The 19,411-nt window shown below is 40.4% G+C and overlaps 1 protein-coding gene across 1 annotated transcript in view; it reads left to right on the top strand.

Moving 5' to 3' along the window:
- Positions 1–13,026: 13,026 nt before the first annotated feature.
- Positions 13,027–19,411, top strand: part of LOC108088282 (frizzled-2) — a 29,564-nt gene continuing 23,179 nt past the window's right edge. The window contains exon 1 of the mRNA XM_017186003.2: positions 13,027–13,821. The gene's annotated coding sequence lies outside the window, so the exon portion shown is untranslated. The remainder of the gene's footprint in view (positions 13,822–19,411) is intronic.

Consider the following 19,411-nt stretch of genomic DNA (forward strand, 5'->3'; position numbering starts at 1 on the left):
GTCACCAACTCGAGTTACCCATGCCACCAAAGTTTGAACCGTAAACTGCAGTGGTTAAATGCACTCTGGAAAAATTAAATAAATTATTATCATATATTTATTAACTATAACTTAGTCAAAGGAAACAAGATATTCAATATGCCAAATATAAATATAAGTAATAAATTCTTTGCTAGGGATTTTGTTTCAATAACAATAAGTGTTCTCAATTCCAAATTCATTCAATTTGTTCCCCAACTTGTATAAAAATGTAACAGCACTTCAAAGTACAATCATTATTAGGCACTAAAGTTTGAGTTAACTTTAAGTTGCACTCCTTTCTCAGTGTAGATAACTGTTGTTTCAACTGCTAGTTCTGTGTTGGCTCTGCCATATCTTGATAAGTCTCAAGTTGTGCTTTGATTTATGCCCGTGCCGGTTGCACTCACCTGGCCAAGATTGTATCGAAGGTAAACAGCGCAGGAATCGTTTGGCATCGAAAGCCAGCTGGGGTGGTCGGTCGCCTCAATAAAAGTTGCACTCGCACTCGCAATTGCCATTGCGATTGCAGTTTATTAGTTTTGCTATTGAATTACGTATCAATGCATTTCCCATCCGCAGTGCGAGTGTGCACAGATAGAGAGATACCCGAGTATCTATAGCTTCATAAAGTCTCTCGCTTTTCGATACAAGCCATGTGTGTTTGTTGTTTGCGGGTGTTGATTGTTTGTCATAAATATCTGGCTGAATTTTATTGCTGCCACCTAAGGGGTTTCTTTGGATTGCAAATTGTATATAAATAGAATTGGCCCACATTGACTGGGAGCGCTTTTCACAAATTTATACAATTTATGGTATGTGTCTTTCCTTATTGTTACATTGGGTATCCCTTGAAAAGAGTTTGGTAATTTGTAAATAAATAGACTTTACTCATCTGATTGGTTGCTGTCTTATTTATTTTTCTACTGGTAAGTCATCAATGTATTGAAAAGAATTTGTTGGTACCCAAAACAAATGTTAACTAAACAGTAAATTTGTTTCCCTACTTAAAACAGGAAAATTACTCCATTAATAATATTAAGTAAATTATTTTAAAGGTGTTTTTCGATTTCGCTGATACTGTCTCTTTTATTTTGTAATAATCCTTACCCCAACTGTAGATAGGCAAAGTGATAATATCCTTCGCCGTGAGTTTATCCTTGGCAAATAGTGAATCCGTAGCACAGCCATAAACATTTCTCCGTCTTATCAAAACCAACAGTTGCGTCCCTCATATTTTATATATTTTTCTATTTATTATTACATGTTATACGAGCTCTTGGGCACCCCCTCTCCCCCATTCTGTTGATAAACTGGGCTGCCACTCACCTAGAAGCGAACCCCAACTCCCGACCCTCCATCACTTCAGTTGAGTTCGATTCCTTTGTTGATTTTTCTAGATTTGAAGCACTGATTGTGCGCATTTTACAACCGTACCCCGTAACCGTGTTCCCTCATATATAGTATAGTACAGTATAGTATATGTATTCCCGCCCCGGACCGACTTTATTTCCCGGGCAAGGTGTGAATTGTGTGGAGGAACTGAAACTGCACTCTGGAATTGGAACTCGGTCTGTCTCTTTGCCTTTTTGATCGACAGCTTGCCTAAAACTGTCAACGCGTTTCTTTATTTCTGTTTCTGTTTCGATTTCGGTACCAGTTCCCATACCCCACATCCTGTGTTTTATGGCGCATTTCTTTCGATTTCCAGCGATTTGTTTGAGTTTGCTGCCGCTTTGTGTTTGCACGGTTGCACCGTGGATTGTCGTCGTAATTGTCGTTGGTTGCCACCACGATTCCCTATCGAGAGGTTTATATCACAGTCGGCGGAGCGGATCGAGGTTACTCCTCCGACTGACGCTTAGATTAAGATTAAGATTAAGGACGTCAATTGTCGGCACTCACTTTCCTCCTTTTGCGCTGTCAAAATATAAATTTGGATATCGTAAATCAGTGGCGGTGCAACAATGGTCTAAAATCTAAATGATTGTTTGGTGGAATGAGACGTGGGTCTAGATTATTAAGTTAATGCCCCACACTTTTCTCCATCGTTTTCTTAAAAGAAAGTACTGCATTCAAAATTATTGACCTCTTCCTACGAAGTTTATTCATCTTGATTTTCTCAGTAAATGATTACTTGGCTCAACAACAACTCTCTTCACGTATGATTTTCTTTTAACGCTTTAAATAAATCAATTCCAAATTTAATTAATCCCAATACACACCTTTTTGTCCCTGCCTTATATATTTTCATTCAAACTAATCCACATCGAAATGATTTCTCCCCCACTAAACCTCAGCCTGCGAAGAACATTTAATCAATTTCCCATAAATCACATGCCAACTGAGCTGATGTCTGGCTACTTGAAAGGTTCTTTGGAACTTTCCATCTAACCTTCTGCACTCCCACAATTCCTCTGCGGCAGTGCATATCATGACTGGGGAAAATTGCTTAACTATATGGAAAATTGACAAGTTTTGATGGCTGACAGTGCGGTTGAGTCGCGCAGCTTTCCCCACATTTTCCTCCACAGTTTGGTTATGCATGATTTGCAGTGAAAAATGCATAAATGGAAATGGAAAACTTGATCAAAAACTGCAGGCCACCAAAACGGTGGTTCAACAGTTTTCCCTTCGCTAACTCGTTTACTTTTCATTCTTGACATGGCGTGTTGTGGCACATTTGCCGTTTGGAATTATTTCTACGTTTCTGGCCAATTTCGAAATAGAAAAAGTTTGATCGTTGCTTTTGTTTTCCTCTGTTGATTGACTGACAAAGGCGAGAGGTCGGGGTCGTAAGTTGATTGAACCTCGGCGACAGTTGCTGCTTTGAGGAGAGGTTCCTTCAATTGATTTGGAGGAAATGGGTAAACAATTTGTCAACGGTGGACGGCATTAAACGATCCATAATATTGTCTAAACAGAAAGTAATTTTCAAAGCGCTGAACCTCAGAGGTTAAGACTCCTTTCTATGTCCTATTCGGTGCACTTGAAAAATTTACTTCACTTAAATATGGAATTCATGATTTATCAGTAATAAAATATTTTTCTATTTTAGTCCTGAATTCCTTAATTGAGTTTTCCTTAGTTAGTAAAAGTGAATGTTACTGTAAGTTAAAATCACATTTTGTTTTATGATAATTTAAATTACTTATGATATTTTTTGAAATGTTTGAAATTTGAACGTCTTCAACAAATCACAATGAATCGATATATCGTGTTATTAGTTGGAAGGAAAAGAAAAGAAGGTTTGCTTTAGAAATGGGAAAACTTTTTTCTCAGTGAACATTTCCCTGACCTGACTATTGGGACCAACCGCAGTTGCAGTCGAGACATGTCAACTGCTAATGTCACTTAAATGCCAGTGCCGCGTCTGTCACAGCCATCGTCCTCTCGTCCTGCGACGGTGCATGTGTGTCCTTTGGTTTCTTTTGTGTCAGTTTTGAGAAAATGCCAGGACTACATCCGCTTAGGCGTGCTGGAAATTGGATTTTCACAGCTGCCAGACAGAAACGCATTGAATGTTTGGGAGCGAAGGCCATTGAGGGACCCTGAGATTTAACACGCTTTAGATTTCTTCCCGCTTTGTCCTTGTGGGAATTTCGCATTGCTCGCAGTCCAGTTGATTAGTCACGGGCCTCAGCCCACTCTTCTTCCCATCTATTATTTTTTTTTGGGCAATTTCAAGCCTCATTATTAGCACTGGCTGCCCAAACAATAAACCAAAACAAATTTCACCTAATTACATTGGCGAATACGCATTTAAATTGAGTTTTCAGGAATGTGAGTTCGAATATCTTAAGAAGAACGAACCTTTATGAATGACATTAAGTCGTCGCATGGGATTAATTACCAAATAGGTAAAAGACAGCCATCTACAATTCAAAGTCATTCATTTTTAAGAAAAGTAAATATCTAAAGGACTTAACTTTTAAATCATAATTATGATGAATTTAACCATATTTATTTTCTTCTATTTTGTATATCCTCTAATTATTATTGGATTATTCCGTTTTCTACAGTACCAAACAGTAAATATCAAAACATAAGAATTATAATAAACTTATACCAAAAGTAACAAAAATATATATTTAATGTTTCTCTTTTTATAAATCTTTATAAAAATAATTTTTATAAAACTTAACTTTTGTATTGTGAGGTTGTGTGTTTTGTTGCCGAAAATTCATTAAATTGCTAAAAGTTCCCACATGCCCAGGCACCTTCCATTTGCTCCGCCACATTAACCCCATTGATTCATCCAGGCACCTATCCATCCATCAGAGCGACGGGATAACCATGGCCAAATCCATTCAGACCGACCAACTTCCGTCGGCCATTTTGCCGGAGTCGGAGATCCAAAGTAATTTCCTTCGCCACTAAACTGTGTGGTTGATGACAGATAAGCTGAGTCCTGGATCCTGGGGGCCAGGCCCGAGGTCCACTTCCCTTTAACCGCAGAGCCCCATGAATAATTCGCAACTTCTCCGGAACTCGCTTCTTCTCTTTCTCGCCCGTCCGTCCGTCTCTTTCTCTTTGCATATGGCCGTCTCCCTCTGCGACTCCGAAATGGGAAATGCATTGAATGATTTATTTGGTGTGATTGCTTCACACACACAGACCAAATATATATAGGCGATATACACCCACCGATTCCTCTTTGATTTCCCTTTGGCAGCAATCAAACAGTCGTTGCCGTTTGCGGTCAACAGAGGGCGCCAGAAATACACTGGGAAAAGTAAGTGCGGAGAGTGCGGGGGAGGCGGTCTCTGTGGGCTTTTGTGAATTTTAATTGCCACGTTTGCTAAAGTGTTTTGATTGCTTTGTCATTGCACTAATCAGCACTTGTTCTCACTGCCTCACTTGGGGGCATTTATTAATTATAAATTCCCTTCGATGGCTCAAAGCGCAAAGAACGAGGAGCGACAGGGGGCGCCACTCAATCGTTCGTTCCATTGATTTCTTTCGAGGCTTCAAGAGTGAATCAAGCCCTCTCTCTCGCCCACTTTATCCCCCTCTCTGTCACTGGCCGCTGTAAAAAGCATTTTCAATTGAGATTTATTGTGGCGTGTATTGGTTTAGGGGGCGTGGCAGCTTCACTCGCTTTGCATTTTTCAGCTCACTACTTTACAGAGCAGTTCCGTTTTTATACTCTTCTGAAAGGTATCTCACATGTTAAATACAGCTTACTTCTTAACTTAAGGCTTCCCTTTTCTGGTATTCTGAAACTTGCATCTGCTAGGGCGACATTGTCACTTATTTAAAGTCTAACGATTTGTCTCGATAAGTACTCTCAGCATTATCTACAACAATAAATATTACGAAAAATAAATAAAAAAAATTTAGAAAAATATTTTTAATCTATACATTTTCATAAAACTTAAGTACTAAACTTATATCCCAAGTCCTTTAGTTATATTGAAATATGTTTTTAATATTCATAAAAGCGTGATAACCCACATTATTCGGTTATAAAGTGGCCCGTTTTGACCTATTTCTTTGACTTTTTATAGAGTATACTAAGCTTCGATCATTTACAGCATCCTTAGGTATTTTCCATTTTTTTGTTCATTGAGCTCAGAACAGAAGCTCTGCTCTCAGTGCCTTTAGTTAAGTTTTTAGATTGAAATTTATTGTGGGGGGAGCTCCCCTTTTTTCTGCCTCTGCTGGCAAAGTCAATTCCTTTGATTTGTGGCGCTTTTGCGTGCAATTTTTTAAATTGAAAATCACTGCCGGAGCGCAATCCTTTTTACATCCTGGGCTTCAAATGAATTCGTTTCGTTCTTCTTCGCTTCGCTTTTTTTCGGATTTTTGTGTGAAATATGCAGCACTCGTATTTACTTTTATCGAGATTTATGCGCCACAATTGATATTGAGGTTAATAAATTGAAGGCTGTGCTGTGCCAGAAACCGAAAATCCGAACCAGAACTCAAACTCAATCACTTTTCAAATTGAGCTCAAGTGCAGCCAAGGCGAAATGTATTTCAGTTTCACGTATATTCTTGTAAAGTTCATTTTACAGTATCAAAAAGGTCTCTTGACTAGTTAACCCTTTGGCACGGATTCCGGGTTTCCGTTCTAGTTGACCTTGACCAGTCATTGTCTGACTTTAAATGCGTTTCCCAATCGCTTTCGAAATTCCTCGGAACTTCTCTGTTTATTTTCGGGTTTCCTGTTAATGGCTCACTGAAGTTTTATGGCTGTCTGTGTGTGTTTTAGGTCAAATGTGCATATTTCGTTGCCCATTTGACAGTTAGGGGCATTGAGGTGTTAAGTAAGTTTCAATAGCCAGCTGGCCGAAAATGGAGTCTAGCGTTAAACCCGAATGATAAGGAAATGATGCAATTTAATTTAACCGGTTAACCACTTCGTTAATTTAATAGTTTATAGTATGTAACGGAGATCTCTTGGTTACTTAAGTTTAATAGGAAAGCGTTGAAGAAATTACTACTACATTTTTGGGTACTAAAAACAGGTTCTTGGAATTTAAGTATGAACTTAATGATATAGACTTTAATCACTACATTTCAATACATTAACTTCTGAAGGAGTTTTTTAAGTTAAAAATAATTTTATCCGCTGCAAACCCTCAAAGAACTGTAAAAGAAACTTTCCTTCTCGGAAAACTTTAAGAATCACCTCGCACTTTCGGAAAACTCCCTCCTGGGCACTTCATAAATATGATTTTAATCGATTTCGGCGCACCCACATTTCTGCGACAACATTCAAAAATCCATTCGAAAACAATGAAAAAGCAATCAATTCCTGTTCCCCTTTTCTGAGGCATTCTAGCTAAACTTAACCACATACACGAGCGCACAAGCAAATTGGAAACTTTGTAGTAAAAGTTTGCCATAAAAAGGAAATACTAGAGAGTCGGGGGAGCAAATGACAAAAATTTTGCGCATATTTTTGCAGCCAAGAGAAAATTGCGAGTGGCAACTGCGAAGCAGCAAACAAGTTGAGTTAATGTTGGAAAAGCAAGAGCAGAGGCTAAAGTCAAAGTTTGTTGTTTTCCCGGGTTCTGTGTAGATTTTGACAGTCATATAACTCGATATGTGTCGATAAACTGTCCCAGTGTCTGTTCCCCATTTTGCTCCTTTGGCTTCAAATGCACATCTCTGCAACTTCGGTTCGTTTGGTCTTTGGTCTTCGCATTGTTGCTATCTGATTCCGGCGACTGCAGTTGGCCCCACGACCTGACCCCGTCCCGCCCACCACTGCCTCCCCCGCCCCGATTTGTCACTAGTTTTGGTTTTGGCCAAAGTTTTGGCTCTCAACTTTTGTTTAGTGGAGCAACGACCAAAGCAATGAACCAACCCAAAAAGCAGTTGTCGCTCGATTTGTCTTCCTTTGCTCTCTCCACACTGAGCGGAAATGTGGTGACTGAAATCAGATGATCAACTTTTATATATTTACTTTATTATATCATCATTACTAATAAAAGAACTATTTTCAAAATCTGAAAGCTTAACAGAATCTTTGTTTGTAAAAAAGATTCCTTGGAAATGTTTACCATTTAATCGATAATTTCTTGTCATCAGAATTAACTTTCTTTTTAATTAATTTATCAAACTTTTTTCCTGTGCAGCGATTCTTGTTTCCTGTCTCCAGCTTCTGTCTTTCTTCGGTGCTTTGGCATGTTGCACATTGTTTGCCGCACTGCAATTGTTCCGCTCAGTTGATCCGGGGACCCCTTTAATCCACCGCCCCTCCCAGCTATTTTACATTTTTATTTTAGCAAAGTTTTTTCATTTGGCCCAACGTGAAGTGGAATTCCTTCATGTCGGTTAAGGTTTTCCCCACTTTGGCTTAATGAATTGGAAGCGATTTCCAGAGTTGGCAACATCTGGGCTAAGTAATTTGTAGAACGAAAGCTGAGTGAGTATTTTCATGTGCGGACCATTCTGCTAATTTACAAGCTCAATTATGCGGTAGCTGAAGTCATATATGCTTACTTTTCCGTTTATGGAACCCAGGTTCTATATATACGAGTGTATATATATAAATAAAGCCACCCTTCGCAGCCCTCCTGTCAATTTAGCTGGGTCATAAATTTCAATATTGTACTCGTTTTTTCGGGTGGATCGAAGTCGAGGAACTCCGGGGCGATATCTATGCGGGTTATCTTCGGTGTGACGTGTGGTTATCGGAAGAATGGAACACTATCCCAACTATGCCATAATTTGCTTTAGAATGGTGTGATCGTTTCTGTCTGCTTCTCCCATTTTCCCCTTCACATTCTCGTGTGGGTTTTTTATGGCCAGAATTGTTATATCTTAATTTTCTTTAATGGTTTATTATGATCCGACTGCAGTTGGCTTTATGTTTGCCCTGCGTGCCAAACCCGCTGCCACCTTTCCTCCTCTACACTGATAATTTCGTCTGATTGTCAATTGTTTTCTTCGTTTTCACATCAATTTTTTCGTTCATTTGCGATAATGATAATAATATGTAATAATATTTATTTCGATGCCCGCCTGTCGTCTGTCCGTCATAAATCGTGCTTATTTATGGGAAATGAGATTTGTAGTGGCGCATTAATTGTCCGTCCGTCCGTCCCTCCGTCCGTTTTATTTTCTATCTCTTTCGCTGGCACGATCGGAATTCGCAGCTAAGAGGATTGAACTCATTTCCGAGCGATGACATTGATATTTGCCACAATCTGCAGTACTTGCGTTCTACATACTAACTTGCAGATAGACTCGCTAATGAGGCGTATACGATGTTAATTAAATTGTTTACTCGATTAACGCAATCTCGGGTTGTTCTAAGTACTATATAAATATAATTTTGAGTCTCTGATAAGTTCTTAGGTGAATTATTCGGTTTGTTTTGAAAATAATATACCAGCACAAAAGTGGTTTTTTAGTTATTTTAATTAATCTCCTCCTATATATACTATTTAATTAAACATTTAAACCTACCCCCTACCGTTATAAGTGATATCGTACATTGTCATTCCACCGCGTGAGCAATTCATCTTGCAACTCAGTGAGATTAATGATCACTCAATTGATCGCCAAGATTTATGAGCTTTAAATTGATCCAACTCATTTGTAACTCGGTGTCTTAACTCTTTAAGTCCTTGGTACCAAATTGATTTGTCAGTGGACGGTTTGTGGACTGCGGAAGGGCGACTTAAGGCAGTCCAACCCAAAACCGAAAAACCAACTGGGATGCCAATGCTATCTGAGTGCTCGGAGCGACTCGATTCCTGGGAAGTGAGCTGTTATGGGATGTCTTTAATGCCCATTGACAGAGCGCCGGGTGCAGTCCAGTCTACAAAAACAACACGAACTTCAGCAACAACATCAGCGACAACGCCACTGGTTGTCTAGTTAATGCTAAAGTTAAGGCGAAATTCCCCCTGAGAAACAAACAAAAGCGCAGACGATCGATCGACAAAGTACAAACAAAAGGCATGCCACAAGGAAAAGAGTCGCGGAGGGGGCTCAACCAAAGGGAAAACGGGGGATTCGGGAAGAAGGGGGAAGGTGGTACCACCCAGGAAAATCACGATGACGAACTGATGCCTGGGCAGATACAGATACATGGCCCGCAAAAGGAAACAACGACAGAGGCAACACCTCTTGTTAGTTTTACTGATCATGATCATGACAGGGAAAGGGAGATCCGTTGACTACACTGATCGAAAAGGAAGTATTTGCTTATTTGGTAATGTTTCTCACTACGATTTTAGATCAAAAACTACCTACAACCTAATAAAGTTCAATAGATTGTAACAGTCGAAAAATATTTTAATAACTTTAACAATAAAGTTTTGTTTAGTAAAAAAGCTTCATGAATAATTAAACTACTTATGTTCAGTTCTTAAGTGAATTCAAAAATATATCGGTTAACCTTCAACATAAGCCCACCGATTACAAAATACAGAGTTCTGGAAGTAAATTATATAGATAATATTATATTTTCACCACCAATCCATAACTTACTTTCTTTTTAAGCCGACTGCGATCAGTGTAACCATTAGAGCCCTGCCCACTGGACAAACTGATTGGGGCACGAACAGGCGAAACTCCTTCGTGGGTCAATCATCGGGTTCCGACTCCAAGATGCAGTTGGAGTTAGGGTCTGAGGCGAGTTCATGTTTCACAGTTTGCAAATAACTCTAATCGGGCTTTTCTGCGCTGGTGTGTGGGTGCCTCCAACATTTATAACTCCCCCTCCCGGGAATCCCACATTTTCGTCTTCTTTTCGGATCTGAACAAGCCATGCATTGTAAGTTCATTAGCGGCCCAAGTGCACGATCGTCGGTCGTTGTTGTTGTTGTTGTTGTTGTTTGTGCCCGATGTTGGATGGCGGATCGGACTTTCGTTCGCCCTCCTCCACTTCTTCCAAAATGCATATAAACATGAGATTTTTCTGCACCTCCTGGCCAGACTTTTATTTTCAATACCCTTTTTAGGATCGGGTTGACTTCAGCAAGTAGGTTGTTCGCCATGATAATTGGACTTAAATAAATATCACTATTTTAACTTAGCAACTAAATGTACACATATGTTTGATATAGAATACAGTTTGGAAACTTATCTAAAATTCAAAGAGAAGTTATCACAAAAAGATTTGTTTAATAAGAACTAGTAGTATTAAAAAACGGTGTGACTCGTTTATACTAAGCTTAATTTAAGTAAGCTAACTCTTCTGTCTCCAAAAAAAAAAAAAAACGGCTCTCCAACTGGAGAGCTGTGTTTCGAGTAATTAGTTTTAAAATAACGGTTAAAACTCAGAATTTTGACAGTACATATGACACTTATATAAAATGTATTATACAAAATTGGGCAGACTAACGTTAAATTCAATTCTGTTTTTAGGGTATATTCATTTCGGTCATTGAAACTTGTCTTCGATGCCTTGTTAATTTTTTCGTTGCTTTGGAATACCTGAGATCTCCTCCTAACTAACTAGGCAAAATCACTCATACTTGCAACTGAGTGCACCACATGTGGTCCGAAGAGCGGAGAACCGGCTCGCCAGGAGCAAAAGAGGGCGGGACGGGGAGGCGGGAGAGAGAGGATGGAGAAATCTTGAAGCGGCACCCTGCAGCTAAAAGAACGGGGTGTATTGAACCGCAGCACAGGGAACACAACAATGAGAGCGGAGTCAAAGCCAAAAGTCAAAACGTGAGCCTGGATTGCAGGCGATCTTGCGTTTCCCCCTCCCTTTCGCCCACTTCCTTCTTCCCTTGCCCTCTTCTCTCTTTCCCACTCCCGTAAACCTGCCCGGACCTGGAAGTTTTTTGTGTTCTACCTTTTTATCGCTCTTTTAGCAAGCCAACCGGTGACGCTAACAAGGCAAGAACAACAACAACGGGGCAGAAGAATGATCGAAAGGGGTTTTCGGAAGAGTCGATGGGAGAGCGAGAGGGAGAGAGAGCGCAAGAGAGAGAAGGAGCTCGTGGGCTGACGGCGTTATCTGGTAACAACGTGTTACGAATTACTTTTAACAAGACCCTTAGCAGATAAAAACCAGAAAACCGGTCTAGAGAGGTTAAAACGAGAGAGCGAGAAAGAGCGGTGGCCGGAAGAGAGTCTTCGACAAAGAGCGTGCGATTGGAACGTGCGCTCATTAGCGAGGTGAGCACATAAACAGGAAGGAATTGCAATTAAGGCCTGGCTTATAGAGTTCCTGTTAAAAGGAAATAGACTCTGTATACCCACCACCACCGAAGAAAGTCAAAGAACTTGCTGAATTTTCAGCAGGGTGCACTGGGAAAATCAGGGAGAAAAAAGCGGAGAAAGAGAGAGTGAATGAAAAACCTGAAAATACGCCAGACAACAACAGATGCGTCTGAAAAAATGGGTGGAAAGAGGTTGTCGGGCGGGGGGGTGGTGGCTTGGCATGCGAAACGCAGCACATGTGCAGCGAAAAGAGGAAGAGCCATCAGGCAAGGAGCGCAAAGAGAGAAGGGAAAGGGAGCAGGACGAGGAGCAGCCAGGGGAAGCGTAGCTGTCAATCTAGTCGTGGATTTGTCACCCGGAGAGAGTTGACAATTTCTATATGGGGGTTGAGAAATCGCAAGTGGGTTAAAAATAGAAAAACAATAAATTCTAGCTAACCAAGTAAAAAAACGAATTTATACAAATCCCACTTACTTGAAAAACAATCTCTAAAATAATTTCGTTATCCAAAAAATGTTTTTTAACTTAAAAAGCTTAATAACATTGTAATGGAAATACAGAGGTCAAACAATTTGCATTACGTAGCTTTAATCTCAGCTTTTTCTGTGCTGAGATTACAAATGTAATTCAAATTCCTAAGTACAAGCACAAAAAATGGCTTTACAAGTTGTTATTTCATAAAATTAAGCTCTAAGAAATCATTAAAAACGGGAAATGTATAAATAAATAAGGAACTCCTATCCCAATAATAATATAGACTACTAAAGCGGAAATCGCCGACATAAAATCATATTTATTTTGGCATTGTAACAGTAAAACTCACCTTAGCAATGCCGAGCAAAAACAAATGCAGCCATTAAAACTTGACTTCCTTTGCGTATTTATTTAGCTTATGCAAAAAGTAACGAAATGCAGGGCAAGGCAAACAAAAAGAAGCAAACCGTAAACAAAACATTTATTTAGCTGCATTTATCGCATGCTATAGGAAAGCGTTCTCTCCCTCTTCCAATCTCTCTTCGCAATCACCCTCTCTCGCCGTCCTCCCCCACAATTTTCGGCCATGGTATCGTTCGGGCTCAGTCCGTTAACGTTCAGTGTATATTTCGAATACTTATACCCTTGCAGAGTGTATTATAATTTCAGTCAGAAGTTTGAAACGCAGTGAAGGAGACCCTATAAAATGTATATATATATATTTTCTTGATCAGCATTAGCTGATAAAAGACTGATTATGCTACCATATAGTTCGGTAGGAAATATCATACAATTTCTTTTAAAATCGCACTCATTGTAAGTCTTGTTAACGCACTGTCCACCCGACGAGACTACCTTATACTTGTTCTACCACGACGACTTGCGGCTCTCCAGTTTTGGCCTCAGTTCAGTTCTCTTTCAACGATCGCAGAGTTCGGTTCACTCGGGCTCGAGTTCACTGTCGCTCGAGAATAAATCCAAAAAAGAGACTCGCGGACCCCAATTGCACCTTTCAAACGGCAATTAATCAATGGAGAAAATAAATAAATACATATGAGTACCTTTCCTTTGTGCGCAAATCGAAAGCAGTGACAATAGCCGAAGGCAACCGCGAGTAAAAAGAAGTTTAATAAAAGTGGCGTCCTCCAAACAAACGACAGAAAATACAGAAAACGAGTTATGAAAATACAAATTGTGGCCGTGCCATGTGAGAATGTGTGTTGAAAATTGTTATAACGAAACGAGATTTGCCGCTTGTGGTCGTTGTTATTGTTGCTATTCCGATCTGTGATCGGTGATCGACAAGCGTCAACTGAAATTGGATTTTCGGCGCCCACCGTGACAAAACCAAAAAAAAGATATATAAAAACACCCATCCTACACATCAACACCTGAGATAGCGACAACATTTGGCGCTACATGAAATTTTAATTAAAAAATCTGTCCGAAAATAAAGTAGAAATTACTTGCAGCGGCAAAAAGTTTCTATGAGAACCGGCGCATGTATCTGTGAATCCGCCAGATACTTAGTATCCGTGTGTGCCTGCATCTCCAGGTGTCCGTGCGCCTGTGTGAGTGTTTGATGTAAGCAGACGTGAAATTGGATTAACTTTGACAGACGCACGGCGGTTTTTAATTACCAGCAAGAGTTTTTTGGGATTACCAGCGGAAAGTTGGACAGCTCCCCAGGTAAATATCATTTTCGGAGGCGGGGAGTCCGTGGATTTCCATTACACTGGGCGTCAGAGATCAGTTGCGGGAGATCCGTTTAATGGGATGTGCCAGTCAGTCAAAACCTGGGGAAGAACTGATCTGCAAATGGGGGAAAAGTCTGGGAATACGTATAGTTCACAAGTCGAGCATATGGAAACAACTTGTTCCCAGGATTACTTGAATGCTAGATTATCTGTTCTGTGGGGGGAACTTCTGGTTTAATAGCTTTTAACATGCAAATGCAGTTGCAGTACAAATAACTGTTTGCCAGATTTTCTAAATGTGGGAGTAAAATAAATTAAACCCATTCAGCATAAAAAAAAACCAAAGAATAGAGCTTGGGAGCTATACTCCGTTTATATGGGTACACTTCTGGAGGATCTCCAAATAATATTAAATAGACTTAAGCTTCATAAATCTTTGTGGGAACCTTCGAGTTGATCCCTCTGAAAATAATACAAATCCAGTGGGTCAAAAGCTCATTGAATATTTAACCCCAACAACAGTTACACATGGTTATTTTTACCGTTTCACTCGTTTAGCCAGCTCCAGCACCTTATCTCTGCTCGATTTCTGTTCGGCTGGCTTTTTGTTTACTCAACAACAAAAATTGCGTCCGCTTCGTTCTTTTTTTCGACAATTTTCGTTTATTTCGTTCGAATCAATATTGCCGTCAAATGAATGGAGAACCACTAACCGAAATCTTATCTCCCGCGGGGGAAAAGTGGGGTTCGGTCTGGAATGCTAGTGTGTGTCTACATTATTTCATTATTTGTTGTCAAAGTTTCGGCTGCCGAGGCAGCGACTACCAGAAATACTACCATGCAATCGATAGAGCTGGAAAATCAGTAAAAAAAAAAAAAAAACGAAAAAATAAGAGGGAGTGGAGATAGAGGGAGAGCGCAGATTGCAGGTGCCGGCTGGCTGACTCTACCTGGAAAAAGTTGGAGTTGGTGGCTTGTCTCTGGTCTCTGGTCTTCGGCTTAATCTGTGATCAAGATAAGCCATTGCATGTCGATCGTTTCGTGTTCGAGATCCCAGATCCCCTAGATAGTTTTCTCCTCCTTTCTCTCCCGCTTTTTGTGTCGCCGTGTGGAAAATTATGTTCCTCTGCGGTCATAAATTATGCGTAACGCGACACCTTCGTCTACAGGTTTCCAATGTGTCGTTAAATATTTTATTTCATTTTTATAGCTTTGCCATTGGTTTTCGCATGAAGCGCAAGGGCGGAGGACTCGGATCGTTCGCACACGAAATGATTTCATTAATTTTCAGTTAACAGCAGACGCTCCCAAGGTTAGGCTCTGGCCAAAGGCAAAGGCAGAAAGGTGTTGCTGTTGCCCCAGCTGCCCGGCCGAGCCGGCTAAAAAATATCAATTTACATACGGAGACGCAGGGACATCATGTGGTGCTCTCTGTGCCCAATTCCCGATTCCCGATTCTCGATTCTTGGTTTCTCCTCATGAGTCTGGCCCGCACTTTCGCAATTCGAAAAATTGCGCTTTGTCACACAGCAAACGACTTTCGGCCGCCTGCTGCGGCGACACTCAAATGCCAGGCCGTGCTGTTTGCTCTCCTCTGCTGGTTGCAACTGCCGAGTGTTGCCTGTTGCCACGGCACAGTGGGCCAGGTCCGGTAAGTGTAAGGACATTGAAGGTTAAAGTAAATGGGGTTCCTTAAAAGTCGCATTTCCGACATAAAAGCAATTTAAGTAATTAAACAAATCAATTTCTTATATTAAATTAAATTCCAGCTTAGAAATTAGAAGTACCATGCAACACAATACAATTTTACCTGATCATTTCATAAAAAAAAAGCAATACAGTTTTCTAATAAAGTAAAAATTGAGTAAGTCAAATTCAGGAACTTAATAAATTGTCTCATTTTTTAATCATACATATGCTAACAAAAATGCTATGGTGTTTGGCATGAAAATACTTTGTAAATTGACTCTAAGGGTTATTTCCGTTTCACTTTTAGTTCCTCGGAATTTCAGCAACCCTTTCCAAATGCAAATCCTTGACCACTGTGCCCAGTGACCTCCCGCGGTTTTCCGGCATGTCTGGTTGTCTGGCTCCCCGTAACCTCTCCCTCCTCCCTCCCCGTCACTCAAACAGGTGATCATTTTACAAACGGTCCTGGGCTACCTGTTCCCGCTGGACCCGCCGATCCGAGAATCCCGAAAGTCGGCCATAAATTATGTTTTGTTTGGTTTTTGTTGCTCGCTGCTTTTTGTCTCCTTCACTGGGCTTGGCTATAAATTTCTCGTTGACTCTTTCCACTTGTCAAAGTCTTTCATTTTCTTGGTGCCCGACGGCTTTTTTTTACGATTTTTCGGGGTCTCCTTCAGCTTAATTGTGATTGCGAGGGGATTATCTCGTTTTTTTAGCAATTGGCTGCTGCGAAAATTTATTGACAAGCGCATTGACACTCGGCCAGTGAGTCAGTCAGTCACTCACTCAGTCAATTCAGTGGGGAGACGTCAGTTGACTTGTCACTCGCGACGGGTTTGTCAGTTTTGTACTTTTGTATCCTGGCAACCGTTTTTTGCTGATCAGCCATGATGGAGCTGTCAGCTTAGGCGCTAATGTGCATACTAATGTCGGATGCTTCACGAGGTTTATGGCAACATGAGTGGGAATCGACGGGCAAACTCTTTCGGAATGTTCTGGGATTTAAGATTGTAGCGCAACAAGTGCTTAGGATTTAGGATGCCTTAATGGAATTGGTTTAATATTATACATTTAAAATATATATACATTATAAAATAAATAATAATGAAAAATGAATTTAATAAAAACAACAAATTTAAAAAAAATTCAAAAGATTTAATTCATTTTTCTACATTTCCCATAAAATTCCAAAAATTGTATAGTCATTATTGTTGTCAAAACACTCGAATGGCACTGAGAACATAAGTCAAACGAAGCAAATGGACAGAAACAATTACAGCACAATGTTGTCCTATCATTCTCAATTTATTGAGACCGCAATCATCATCTGCCACATGTGGCTTTCAGTTCCACCTTTTGCCTGTTCCACCTCCGGAGGCAATTTGTCCGCGGGCAGTGGCATTGTGTGTTCCCATGATCATTTACCGATCTTGTTATAATTATAAAACCCACAATTGTCTCATTGCGGGTATCCTCTGCCTCTGACAGAGTCTAATCATGCTGAGGCCCGGGTAACTCCTCCAACGGGCAACCGGCAATTTACGGGCAACCCGAGCAGCGACCCTCGCAATTATAAAAGCATTTCCCTCTCGACTCCGGCTGCACTGGCACTTTCTGGCCCTGTTTTTCTCTCGGTACACATGGCTTGTTTAAATAACACCAACGTATTGATTAATTTTCGAGGCAGGGTTGAAGACGGGACTTGACATGGTTCGGAACGGGCCACAAGCAGGTCTCAAGTCGTCCATCAAACTGGCCAAGCCAACTCGAGCCCCGTGCTGCAATTCATCAAACTGCGGGCCAGAATGTGTTGGCCTTCTTCCTTGTTTCGCTGCACAGAGAGAAATACTTACTAGATCGATACAAGAGATTTTGAAATGTTTGTCCTTCAAATAAAAGCAATATAAATACAGAAACTGAACTCCATTTACCATCAACTTTTTCAATCAAACTCAAAATGTGTTGCCATTTTTTTTCGAAGTGCCCTCGTTTTTGTTTTGCCTCGTTTTTGTTTGATTTATTCTGCAGCTCCTTCAATTTTCCCCATTCAGTCATATCATTAGGCTGGGGGCTCTCTCTTTCCCCGGTTTTTTCGTAACCCCTGCCCATTGTGGTTGGCGGAGGAAAACCGAAATCAATTTGACATGATTGCCATGGATCATAATTTTTTCTTTCTCTTTTATTCGGTCGGTTTCTTCGGCGCTTTCTTTGGGCCCCGAGATTTCGGCGTTGTGTGTTTGTTTTGAATATTTTGTTTGCCGGCTATTAGGTTTTGATTATTTATGAGCTGAACCCATGGGGCACACACACTCGCCACAGAAAATGCTCATGGCTCGTTGGAATTGGCCCGGCAATTAGCCAACACAACCGCCTCTCTAACCGAAAAACGATTATTTGTTTTTAAATGAAAAATCACCGTAAACTCACAGAAAACCCGAAAGACAAAAGAAGAGCAGCTTTCGGTACCCTTAGATCTCGCACTTTTAATATTATTTTAGCATGCAGGCAAACTATTTGTCTTTGGCCAACAATCAAGCTGAAATTGCCTTTTAATGGCAGTTTACTTATTTATTTATTTGTTTATCTTTGCATATCTTAAAGGTTTGCCAACTTTAAAGGCAGCTAAAAATGAAGAAAAAACCTCAGTCTCCAGACCGATTTATCTCTTATAATTTTTCAATAAATTTATTGTTTCTCGTTTTCCTTTTGTTTGGCTTGCGTTTTTTTTTGGCGATTGCTTACGAGAAACATTTATTATGCATAGTTTGGTTAGACAGGCGAGCAAGCTATCAATTTTTCACCTTTCGTATCTGGCAGATACATCAAACAAAAAGTTGAAACTTGTTGCTTGCGTCTCGGTTTTGTGGCGGTGTTTGAATTTCTGGCGGTGCTGCTTGCTAACTGTGTCGCTAAATGTGCTGTGCCGTGTGTTGTTGGAGAGATAAATTCCATAAAAATCAACAGCAACACACTCTAAAATCGACGACTACCCAGCCAACAACAACAACAACAATAACAATGAGGAATGAGAAATGACAAAGGCAAACGACTACGACGACGACGACGCTATCTGAGGGAGAACTGATGATGATTTATGAGCGTCAGAAATCAAGTAGAAAATTACGGTAATAGAAGAACACAAGGCGGACTGCACACAGATACGCACAAACTCTCAGATACACCTTCCTTTTACCTAGGCTTCCAACTTTACCCGAGAGGTTAGCACCACCGACAGTCGAAAATACAAACAAAATCGACGACACCGAACGTTGGGCAATTTTAACTAGAATTTATTTCGGGCTTGGGCAAACCAAACATAGAACGAACACGAAAAACGATAAAAACGAGTCTTCCAAGAGCGTTTTGTTGGGGGAAATATTTTTAATATGCTAATTGCCAATGCAAATATTTAGATTGCGCCTGGTTGAAGCAATTTGCATTTTATTCGAACCAAACTAAAAGTGTCGGTTATAAATCCAATGGCACACTCTCACGTGTGGGAGAATAAGAAATACAAAAACAGATATAGAAACAGAAACAGATATTTATGGCATCTTTTCATTCGTCGGGCATCAGTTTCGCCTTGAGTCTAATTCATTTAGCAAGACGACACCTTGTTAGAGCCCTGACTTATGACGGGATGCGGGGGGATATTTTCCAGCTGCCATGTGTGGGGGTTTTAGCTGGAAATGTAGCGACTAGGTGTTAATTTTGTTTGTTATTCGAGCCAGTCGCCAGCCCCCAATCCCAAGGAACAAATAGTTCACCAGCGAACAACAACGAAACTCGGTTCTAAAACGAAAATTCCCATTTAAAATGAAAATTAACAAGCATGCGGGCGGGTGTAGGTGTTGGAAAATCGAGGGGCGGGGCAGGGGAGTGACCGCAACAAG

Source organism: Drosophila ficusphila, unplaced genomic scaffold, assembly GCF_018152265.1.
Source record: "Drosophila ficusphila isolate 14025-0441.05 unplaced genomic scaffold, ASM1815226v1 contig_106, whole genome shotgun sequence".
NCBI classification, from domain to species: Eukaryota; Metazoa; Arthropoda; class Insecta; order Diptera; family Drosophilidae; genus Drosophila; species Drosophila ficusphila.